The following is an 11,581-nucleotide window of genomic DNA, read 5'->3' as shown; positions in this document are numbered from 1 at the left end:
GAAATAGTTAAATATTGTTAATTCTATTAGAAATAGTTAAATATTGTTAATTCTTTTAGAAATAGTTAAATATTGTTAATTCTATTAGAAATAGTTAAATATTGTTAATTCTATTAGAAATAGTTAAATATTGTTAATTCTATTAGAAATAGTTAAATATTGTTTATGTCGGAAAAAGAGTCAAATGTCCATTCTTTTAGAAATCTGGATATTAAGTATGTCAGTTAAATGAATGCACAATGCGAGTTAAAATATATTGTTTAAAAATAGGTTCGAATTAGAACTGAGGATTCTTTTGTTTGCCAAAAGTGTGTAGTCACGTTGGTAAACACACTTCTGACGTCATAAACAAAGGAGATGTCTAAATATAGGAATCTGAGGATTCGAAATTAGAGAGTTGATGTGGATCAGATATTCAGAGCAGATCACACACGGTGATAGTCAGTGGAAGAGGAGAGTCCCTTAGAAGCGAAAGGAGGAAAATAGACGATGTAAATCGAAATTTGAATTAATGACGTCACCGATCGGTCGCTTGAATAACAAAGGAACCATCTATGTTTGTAATTGTTTGTGTCGTGTCGTCATTCTTTACAACCGAAAAGGTAAATGTGTTTATCATCATCTTGTAACGAACTTTGTACAACCCTTCCAAGTATTATGTGCTTCCGCCCTCAACAATAATGTATCTCCCCCCCTCCATATTTATCATCACAGTCGTCATGATGTTCAAAGAACTGTTATAAATGTCTTTCCCATCAGAATCGTTATTCGTGTATTATGAGCCTCGTTATATGTACCCCGTTAATGAGCCCCCCCCCGTTGCCACATAATATTTGCCCTTTGTTGTCTTGCTTGACCAAAACAGTATTTTAGAAAACAGGGTTGTGTTTTTTATCCGATCAACTGATATTGAAAGAACAAAATTCAATGAATTCCGGCAAACTTTTCCAGAGTGCTTAAACGTAACTGCCTAAAAAGTAAAATCCCATTTTAGTTTAGAGGGATGATTTAACCGAGGATATTTATTATTATTATTATTATTATTATTATTATTATTATTATTATTATTATTATTATTATTATTATTATTATTATTATTATTATTATTTTTATTATTATTATTATTATTATTATTATTATTATTATTATTATTATTATTATTATTATTATAATAATAATAATAATACTAATAATAATAATAATAATAATAAAAAAAAACAAAAAAACTTTACTATAGTAAAATAATCTATTAAATTTCTACAACGATACATTAAAATTTTAACATGAAACAAAAAAAACATATTAGTAATTAATTTTAATTCATAAAACACATTTTTAAATGTTTTTACAATAGTTTTAAAAATACATGTACATTTTAATGCTGGCAAAATTAAAACTCATGAAGTTTAGGGAGTATTTATAATTAATGCCTAATACCTTTTGTCACCATTTTAAAAATATCGAAAGTACTTGAATTTTAACAAGTATCTCGCATCAAAATTAATTATGATCGAATTAGAATATAAGAATAAATGCTATACACACAAATATGTAAACACACACACATATAATATATATGTGTGTGTGTGTGTATGTGTGTGTATCATACACACAAATATATAAACATATATATACACACACACGTAACTTTGTATATAGTGATATATTATTGTAAATAAAACATGAGTTCGTTTCAAACATTCTTACACGCATTCAAACTGACAAAACGGAAGTGGATGTTGAAGCGAAAACAGCAACAATACTTTAAAGCAAAACTATTATCTGTATGCATTAATTTATTATGTACGATTAAGTAACAATATTTTCGTTTTATTTCAATTATTGTCTTCTTTCAATGTCTGCCTTGCTTTTTATTGTCTTTTTTCTCCGTTTTCAAAAGCAATGGACTTTGTTTTCAGCTCAACCAACGTTGGCCAATTACATAAAACAAAAGGAAATGTATAATAATAAAGGCAGTTCATTTATCGTTTGTCTTAATTTCTACTCAGTTTCGTCTCGAGCTGACGTCTGCATTGATTACTGACTTACAATATAGTCCATGTCTACAAATATGACTTATCATTATTTCTGCAAATGTTCATGAGTGCACGAATATTTGATTTTGGTTCATCGACTTTTCTTGTAGGTAGTGGCAATATGTTCTTAAGTAAAATAAAATGTAATTCGACTTAATTTCTAATAGAAAAATAGTTCGTCCAGGTCGGAATTATTTTCAAATAGGCGCTATTTAAAAACAACAACAAAAAATATTTAGAAAGCAAAAGTAAATGCAAAACAAATAAACAAGACAATCAACACCTGTTTATGACAAAAAAAGCAAGGTTAGGTAGGTACAATTACACACGCACATAAACATACATTTATATCATGCACGCACGCCGATTGGTTGTAAAAAATAGGTGTATTAATAACAACAATCTGATTGGTTAACAAGCAAACTCAGAATATATAACACACACGGTAGCATAAATTCTATGTAATATCCTGTGTAGCTTAAATGCCATATATATATTTTGCAAAATTACTACCTTGCTCTCCTCACGTATTGACCACTGTCGAAGAAAAATACTGACAATAGATAGATAATTTTTTTATTTTATTTAGATCGATCGATCCCTCCGTTCAGTCTCGAAAGACAAAGGATACCCCCTGTAGGGGTAGCTGCGCGTGAAATTGTGAGGCAAGAGTTGCGCAATCATCAACCACATCGTTCCTGAATCGGCACTGTTTGCGTCCAGTGGCAAGGAGAAGTCCAGGACGACTGGTAGCAATGCCGAAATAAGCCGAGAGCACATACAGCACTTGGAATTTCCAAATGGTCACCCATTTTAGTACTGACCAGGTTCAACGTTGCTTAACTTCGGTGGTCCAGCGGGAACCGGTGCGTCAACGTAATTATGCCGTACATTTTATTTTATTTTCATACGTGAAATAATAATAATAATAATAATAATAATAATAATAAGATTAATAATAATAATAATAATAATAATAATAATAATAATAATAATAATAATATATATATATATATATATATATATATTTATTTATTTATTACAATAATTATTAAATACCTACAGACACTAGTGTTTCATACTTTCGGAAATCTTCAGTGCAGGATGTCACGATTAATACCAGTCGATAGATTCAAACCATCCCTGGCTTCATTAGCAAGGACCTAATCCATTCGGCCACCATTAACCACGAGAAATATTGTTAAAATTTAAACATTCATTTTTTAAATGCTTTTCAACGTCTGTCAGAGTGATCTGACTATTATATGATGATCTGCACATAAGAGCTAAATTGACCGACTTTATTTCAACTGAAAGTGCTCAACGATAAGAAACAGGTTTCTTAAAGGGGCTGGCAGTTTTTTATTTGTCCTTATTAATAGGATATTGGATGATCTATTAAAACTAATTTAAACTTTGAACTGTCATCAGCCATTTCTTATACATATCATCGATAACGTTCTTCCTACAAAAAGTATTTATTCTAGTTCATCAGATTTACTTGTGGATCGTTGCAGCACGTTTTTAAGAAGAATAAAATGTAATTCGATTGAATTCCTTCCAGAAAATACTTTAAATCGGTAGGATTATTTTCTAAAATAACTGCTCTCACGAGGCAAAAATGAAAACTGTATTGTTTAAAAAAAGAAAATAAAAACAAATTATAAGTTAATACACTCCCTGGCAACATCGGATGACACAGTAAGTAATTAATGAAATCATGTTCATTTTTAGTAAAGAATTTCATTAGAAAATCTTCATTTGTCAGAGGAGAAACGGTAAACTTTACAAATATAATCAGATTATTTCGTATTATTTGGATTTTTCGAACTACTGTTCTTTTCTTGAGTGTTATTTTAACGTTTCGATTGATATAATCACCAATCTCTTTCAGGTGCATTTTGTCGCAGTTGTGATTTTTTTCTGCCGAATTTGAAAATCTCCACAGAACGGGTATAAGACTTAATTAATTCATACTTTTATTCTTAGTGTAACCCATACAGAAGATTAAACCTTCGACCTAGACGAGTGTCAGTTACCACTGAATTGTACCTAGTACTTTATCTATCATGTCACGGATTCTTGTGAATAACAGTAGTCCGAATCATCGGAATAATCAAGCATTATAATTTTGATTAATATTCACCTACAAACAACATGTTTGAATTCACAGTCTTCAGACGAGTAACGTTTGAATATAAAAGTAAAATTAAACATAACCGAAAACAAATTATACATGCCATATATACATTCGGAGGTTACAGTTAGGATGTCTGCTGTGGAACGGGCTAGCCTAAATCCATATTCTTGGTCAGTCAAAAGTTTAGCATCTGTAAAGTGATGGACTAGAGTTTGGTTAATTATGGTTTCAAATATTTTAGCGAAAAGGGAGGGGGTGGTTAGCAGGGTCCAGTGTGGAGTTTGAGGCAAACCGTCTGGAAAGCATGTTAGCCTTCTCGGTTGCTGAGAAAACAACCTCATGAATGTTGGATAGTGGGGGACTTGTTGATTGCCCATTATTTACTACACTGTTGTAGATTTTCCAGAAGTCACGGGTTCCTAATTTCTGTGCTTCGATGCGTTTTTTGATGGTTTCAGTAAATTCTTTCTTAGCTGTCGCTATTTCTTTCAGTTATTTCTGGCTTCTATATACTTCAGTCTGTTTGATCTGGACTTATGTCGGTTAAATTTGCGGTACGAATGCTGCCTTTGCGCCATTGTAGCTGCACAATTAGAAGTAAACCATTGGAGAGAGTGGGGCTTGCTATAAAATTTATGCGTGGGAACATGTGTTTCAATTGCAGTTTTGAACCATTCACTGATCTCATTTGCGCACTGTTCAGCAGGAAGTGAAAAGATATTTTGCCATGGGGCGTCCCTGATGAGATCCCTGATGGCTTCCCAGTCAGCATTTTTATAATATCTCGTTGTTTTGAGCAGTGGCTCTTCAGTTTTGGCTCTAGAGTTTAGGGCGATTTCAACCATTACCACTGCATGATCGGCGTTCCCAAGAGGGTTGTGGTCATTCGTTACACAGTCATCGGGAACTGTGGTCAGAAACAGTGATACGTGTTGTTCTTGTTGGCCTGGGAAACGGGCTGGAAACATAACCCTTTGTGTTAGGGAATGAGACGTTAAGTGTTGTGGTACCAGCTGCATCTGCGTAAGTAGAAAATCCAAGCCAGAGTCTGTGGTGGATATTGAAGTCATCAAATACATGAACTTGCGTGCTAGTGTCGAGGGAAAGTGCTGTATCTATGCTGTTAGAGACTTTGTTTATTAGGATATAGTCCTGGGTCGAGAAAATAAAAGTAGCTAATGTTATGCTGCATGTTAAGTCTAAAACACATAAAGGCTTGATCATCTGATTCTAGTTTAGTTTCTCTAGTCAAGGGGAGGGTGTTTCGAATGTAGCCTCCAAGCTCGTGCATATATCTGTCAGAGTCCTTACGGCAGAGTGGGATACATCCAGCCATGTTAAAGTAGTTAGAGGGGATGGAGGAGTGTAGGTTAGTCTCACTTAGTGCTAAGATATCCGGAGTGTTTGTTAGGAGAAATGCTTCAACATCATTTAAATTAATGGGCTCTCTCTACCGTGCTAGAAAATTACTAACGCCCGAAAGTATCCTACATCTATTTAAGGCCACTATTCGCCCATGTATGGAGTATTGTTGTCATATCTGGGCTGGTGCATCTGCCACTAGTCTCTCGCTCCTAGACAAGGTTAAAAAGAAAGTCGACAAAGTTGACAAACCCGACACGCAGCTAAATACTACCCATTCACGGTAGAGATCCCTAGATATAAGAGAGCCTTCTACTATAGTAGTTTCTTTCCCAGAACAGCTAGACTTTATCATTCCCTTCAGGATCCCTGCTTCTCCAACTGTACTGACATGCAGAAGTTCAAGTGTAATGTGAACCGACATCTAGCTGCCCAACTCCCTACACAGTACCCCTGATGTTTATGCCCCTGATAGTAGCCCCCTACAACAAAATGGCAATGTGCGTTGTTTGGGGTGAAAATGTAATAAACAAAAGAAGAAATATTAATGTTATTTGTTTAATGTTCATGAGTACATAATGAGTTAATTGTCTCAATTTCCACTAGATCGTTGTAATCTGTTTAAACGAATATAATGTATTTTTCCCAGAAAATACTTTGTTTAAGAAGGAATTATTTTAAAATGTATCCATCTTAACACAGATAACGATTTGTCTATTCAAACTTACTTCACTTTGAGTAAGCATTAATGTTAAGAATATTCAGAATAATTTACCAAAAGGGAAGCAAAACAAATTGCAATTAAATAAATTCCAGGGCAACTCCAGACATCATTGGCAACTAATAAAATCATGTGCTTTTTAATTTTATTAAGAAACAGTCGTTTGTTTTGAAGAATTTTTTTTCAGAAAACTTTAAAATTGTTACAATAAACTGTTACCTCATATTCAGCGAATGAATAATGTTTAAATTTAATTAGAATGACTTTTATGCTCTAATGAATTACCGCCTATCAAGGTCGAAAGGCCATTCGAGGATGACAGTTAATGAGTTTGTCAGGTGGACGTTAAGATAACAACGTAGTAATAGATGCAACTTGGCAGGCAGAATTTGATTATTTAAAACAGCTGAACAGCAAGAATTTGTTGTAATTAGCTGAGAGGCAGCTCCGTTGTATTGTGTTCCAAAGAAAGGTAGTTATTAGAAAGCAACTTTGCCCATAGACGTTCCATTTCATTTTAAATATATTGAGAAAGTCATTAACAGTCGTTGTTATTAGAAAAGAAAAGAACATCTCCCACTAAATTTCCACGTCGATTTTCTATTAAATGAAGGCACTGAGCGGCATATCCCCAAATGTGTGAACAGTACTTAGTATCTTAGAACATATTTGATACATTTGATTTAATGCTTACAATATATCAACGTTTAGTTTAATTTTTTTAATCTATATTTTTAAAGACATATCGACAATTGTATGTTATTTAATATTAAGTAAAAATTCTTATTGTAATTGATTCCTTGCAAACTAGTTATGTATGCCAATCATGCTCCTAAGATAGCAGGAACACAACATTTCAACCGATAATAAATTAAGGTTGAACGTCATAAAAGATGTCCGTAATAGAAAAACACATCTTGCAAGTGAGTCAAAATCATTCGTTCTCATGGCTTAATGCCAGTAACAGAAATGAACTTTGAAAGAAAACAGTATTGAACGAGTATCATGGTTCACTTGTGACAATGAGAAAGTGACCAAGAGAATTCATTGTTAATGATTTCATTTCGCTCTTAGTGAATATTTAATGTAACCTTACGCCAACATTGAATCGGCTACATAAATAGCAATGTTATTTTCCTTAACACCTACATTTAAACTGCTGCTCAATTTTTACTATTCGGGGCTATATATATATATATATATATATATATATATATATATATATATATATATATATATATATATATATATATATATATATAAAGTGACAACGTTTGCATGTGGATTTATTCGAAGATTTTACTTTCATTTTGATATATCTATATATACTAGCAGGCCACTCGTCGTTGTCCAGTCTTAAAATATGCTTTAATATGATATTTTAATATATGCAGATTTATATATTTATCATTTTAGAGTCAGTACTCTATTGATTATATAATTGCACCCAATAAATAGTAGTGATTTCAAAAGTAAAAATATGTATATATATGACTTAGATACCATCAGCTAAAATCCAAATCAAAATATATAGTTCCACAACATCATTCATTACCCTCTGATATAAGACGATACGCATACAAAACCTAAAAAATAACTTCGTTAAAGATATACACGCATTTTTCGTATGCGTATAAATAACACGTTTAGTCGACTTACGCCTGCCAAGCTCCAATTGTTTTCAATTTTGAGCCCTTGCAGTTATTTTATCAGCTAAAATTCAAATTAAATTTGTTCTACAAGTAAAAACCCTCTATATATAAACATTCAAGATTTGTAGAACAAAAATTGATAGAATAGTTCAATAGAGATCGTTACTCACATAGACAGAAAAACAAAAAAGATACGTTATATATATATATATGGTGCTCGTCCGTCGAAGTTGACGACGAGTAAGGTATCAATCAGTTCAGCGTCGGGGGTCGGTGGGTCCTGAGATAGCTGATGAGGCCAATCCGTGCTCAGCAGACTCTTCCACACTCTGGACACGTGAAGGCGGTATCGACAGGCTGTGAACCGGCAGCTCTCTCCTTCCTCCTGTTTCGCTTCTGCTGGTCGTAGGTCATGCGTTGATCCTCTGCCCTGTCGGCTCCCAGGCTGATGGCGCAGCGCCAGGCAGAACGTTCCGCAGTGCGACTCTCCCAAGACTGGGGGCTGATGTCTTTGAGGGAGGTTCTCAGGCAGTCTTTATACCGTTTATTTTGGCCTCCTGCAGTCAGCTTTCCCTGGCTGAGTTCCCCATAGAAGAGTTGTTTGGGGATTCGGCCATCAGGCATGCGATAGACATGGCCTGCCCACCGGAGCTGGGTTTTGCGGATTATGGTGGTGATGGTATGGAGCCCCGCGCGCTTCAAGACTTCTGTGTCAGGAATTCTGTCTTGCCAGCGGATGTTGAGAAGATTACGGAGGCATCTGAAATGGAAGCCATTCAGTTGTTTTTCATGTCTTTTATATGGCGTCCAAGTTTCACAGTCGTAGAGTAGGGTTGTCAGGACGACTGCTCGGTATACTTTCAGTTTGGTTGCGAGTGTAATGCCTCTTCAGTTCCACACATTGTCTCTAAGTCTTCCAAATGCACTGCTCGCTGTGGAGGTCCTATGGTTAACCTCAATGTCAATGTTGGCGGTGCGGTGCTCGGTCGTAAAATACGTTGGAATATGATATATTGATTAATGCAGATTTCATATTTATTATTATAGAGAAAATTCTCTATTGATTGTTATATTGTGCCCAATTTATCTATCTCTCTATCTATCTACTTATCTATCTATCTATCTATCTACTTATCTATCTATCTATCTATCTATCTATCTTTCTATATATATATATATATATATATATATATATATATATATATATATATATATATATATATATATATATATTGTGCAATGATTTCAAAAATTAAAAAAAAAAAAAACTTCGGTGCGATTAGCTGAAATTGAAATTGAAACATTCAGTGCTCCAGCCATAATCGTTATTTAGGACTAACCAGACTTCGTTCTTTACAGTCTGAGCTAGCGCCAGATGGTTAAAATACAGGCTAAAAATGAAGCAATTTAAAGCCAAAAATGCATATGTACGCAATTTTAAGCTAAAAATGCATATGTACGCAGAAGATAGCCGATTTACTCCTGCCAAGGACAACTGTTATTTTTCACTTTTGACCCCTTAGCAGCTATTTCTACATGCAAAAGACCAAATCGAAAGTTTTCCGAGGTCGCCTGACATTGCCCGGTCGTAAGATACGTTCAATATAAAATTTTAAAAATGCAGATTTCGTATTTGTTATTATACTAGCAATTCAGCCGGTTTGGCTCGGGCTCTATGTACTGTTCATAACTTGCCCTACGTGTGAATACACTTTATGTAAGATTTCAAATGTTTACACCAAAATTGTCTAAGTAATTTCATAGAGACCGCTTAGGTAAAATTTTTATAAATTGGACGCCAATTTTAATTATTTTCATCTCAAATCAATATAAAAAGTTTTACCCATGTCCAAGTTACCTACATCTAAAATTTCAAGTCTTTAGACCCAAAATTGTCGGAGAAATTTCTTAGAATCGGCAAAGTCAATTTTTCAGCTTTTACATTTCGGCAGACAAATTTTCGCCCCCAAACTGATTCAAATGCTTGCGGCCTGTCTGAATACCCGTGATGTATTTTAAATGATTTGACCCAGAATTCGGTGAGTAGTTTCCTACATACGGCAAAGGTAAAATCTTTTGAACGTTGACCTTTCGGGAGCTTAAAATTTCGACCCAAACCAATTAAAAAGTTTGCTCTATCTCTGAATACCCTTTATGTAAAATTTCAAATGTTTAGACCAGAAATTGTCTAAGTAATTTAGTAGAGACTGCAGCGGTAAATTTTTTTTAAAACTTTGGCCCCTATTATGACCCCTTAACATTTATTGTGTTGGGCTTAAATAAAGTTATTAAGTTAGATCCATGTCCAAGGAACCTATATCTAAAATTTCAAGTGTTTAGACCCAAAACTGTCAGCGGAGTTTGGTAGAGTTCTCAAAGGTCAAATAATTGAACTTTGACCCCTTAACAGCCAAAGTTTTGCCCGAAAACGGATCACAAAGATTTTCACAAATACCAGTACCCTGTATATCAAATTTCAAGTATGTAGACTTAAAATTGACAGAGTTATTGTGTAGGGAAATGTACACACATAGACACACACGCGGACACACACGCGGACACACACACAGACACGTTAACTTTTATATATATACTAGAATTTCAGTCCGGCGTTGCCCTATAATTAAAATGCATTAAATAAATAAAATATATTTAAAGAGAAAAAATATAAACAGTTGGCAAGAAAGTAAAAAAAAAGAACAAAAAAGCAGTTGGCGTTTTGGTAGGATTAGGATGGGTTAGATTCATTTAACTTTATTTATTTATTTATGTATTTATTTATTTTTCTACTATAGAAGACAGAACTACAAAATAGATACAAAATCAGGGTAAGGAAGCGAAGTACCACCTACCCTTTCACCTGAAAAATGATTACGCACGCTGGCAGTCAAGTGAAATGTAGATAGCCAAAGAAATAAGCTAAGTGAATCTAACCAATCCTAATCCTACCAAAATGCCAACTGCTTTTTTGTTCTTTTTTTTTACTTTCTTACCAACTGTTTATATTTTTTCTCTTTTAAATATATTTTATTTAATGTATTTTAATTATATGCGTATATATTGTCTTTAACTCCTTGCTTCCATGCGAGCCGTCTGTAGTTAGAATTCGACTCGAAAAATGAATAGCTTAGTCAAATGAATACCTAACAGAAGCGAGGATTTATTTTGTTTTTTTCTACTATAGAAGACAGAAGAACTTTATTTAAGTAGTATACTTAATATCTGCAATTACCATACACTTGCTTGTATTAATAAAGTGGCCTCTATGATATCCATACCAAACCACTGAACTTAGCTTATAATTTAACTCTCACTATATTTGTAACTGCAATATACAGTATTTTAGCTGTGATACTAGGGCTAATTTTCTGAGTAGATGCAATACTCTGTGCCTGACCTTAATGACTACCTTTAAATAATAAATACAGAATACTAATTCCGAATCACAATGAACTAGTTGTCCCTCATAACTGGGGGAAAACCCTATCAGCTATCTACGAAATCTTAATATGCATCTTACCTCCAAGACGACTGCGTTTGTGTAACCTGCATGCAAAAAAAAAAAAAAAAAAAATTAAAAATGTTTTTTTTTCTTTCTTCAAACTAAACCTTACCTGTAACTCAAAATCCTAATGGAGATCTACTGTTGTTTGTAAATAAATAACCCCCT

General features: G+C 33.6%; 1 long non-coding RNA gene across 2 annotated transcripts in view; it reads left to right on the top strand.

Moving 5' to 3' along the window:
* The first annotated feature begins 367 nt into the window (after positions 1 to 367).
* Positions 368 to 11,581, top strand: part of LOC145267106 (uncharacterized) — a 31,522-nt gene continuing 20,308 nt past the window's right edge. For both annotated transcript variants that reach the window (XR_013864825.1, XR_013864824.1), the window contains exon 1: positions 368 to 602. This is a non-coding gene — a long non-coding RNA (uncharacterized LOC145267106). The remainder of the gene's footprint in view (positions 603 to 11,581) is intronic.

Source organism: Euprymna scolopes, chromosome 42 (genome assembly GCF_053919585.1).
Source record: "Euprymna scolopes isolate OS-2025 chromosome 42, ASM5391958v1, whole genome shotgun sequence".
NCBI classification, from domain to species: domain Eukaryota; kingdom Metazoa; phylum Mollusca; class Cephalopoda; order Sepiida; family Sepiolidae; genus Euprymna; species Euprymna scolopes.
Note: the sequence above shows the minus strand (reverse complement) of the source record. Positions and strands in the feature narration are given on the sequence as shown.